This window comes from Pseudophryne corroboree, chromosome 5 (assembly GCF_028390025.1).
Source record: "Pseudophryne corroboree isolate aPseCor3 chromosome 5, aPseCor3.hap2, whole genome shotgun sequence".
NCBI lineage: Eukaryota > Metazoa > Chordata > Amphibia > Anura > Myobatrachidae > Pseudophryne > Pseudophryne corroboree.
The window spans coordinates 427,343,644-427,344,120 of record NC_086448.1 but is presented as its reverse complement, the minus strand read 5'-3'; the positions used below and the strand labels follow the sequence as shown (position 1 = coordinate 427,344,120).

The 477-nt window shown below is 37.9% G+C and overlaps 1 pseudogene; it reads right to left on the bottom strand.

Moving 5' to 3' along the window:
• Positions 1 to 360: 360 nt before the first annotated feature.
• Positions 361 to 477, bottom strand: LOC134930229 (5S ribosomal RNA; annotated as a pseudogene).

The window sequence follows — 477 nt, the reverse complement described above, 5'->3', positions numbered from 1 at the left end:
CAACCTTCATAAAATAGTAGCTATAAGGCAAAAAAAGGAAAAATTCTAATAATAAAAATTAATATTATCTGAATATATCACATGATGTAATAACAGTTTGGCGTAATGGGTCTATGAGCGAAAATATGTATGTGTCTCCGATAATGAAAATTATGTAAATCTTATGTGTTTGTATGAAGTTTTCTTCCTGAAATTGTGACAGTATAACATGTAGTGAAAATATACCCGGAAGAAAAATCCAAACAGTATGATATGTACCAGGCTCCACTCTAATTCCTGACTGTGTCAGGAATTTACAAAAAGAAGGGGAAAGATGGAGGATTGTGATTCCAGGTCCTGTGTCCTAGGTTTGGATAAAAATACCTGCAGTACCGGTATTCCCTGGTGGTCTCCCAACCAGGTACTGACCTGGCCCACAGTGCTTGGCTTCCAAGATCAGACGAGGTTGGGTATACTCAGTATGGTTTGACCGCAGGT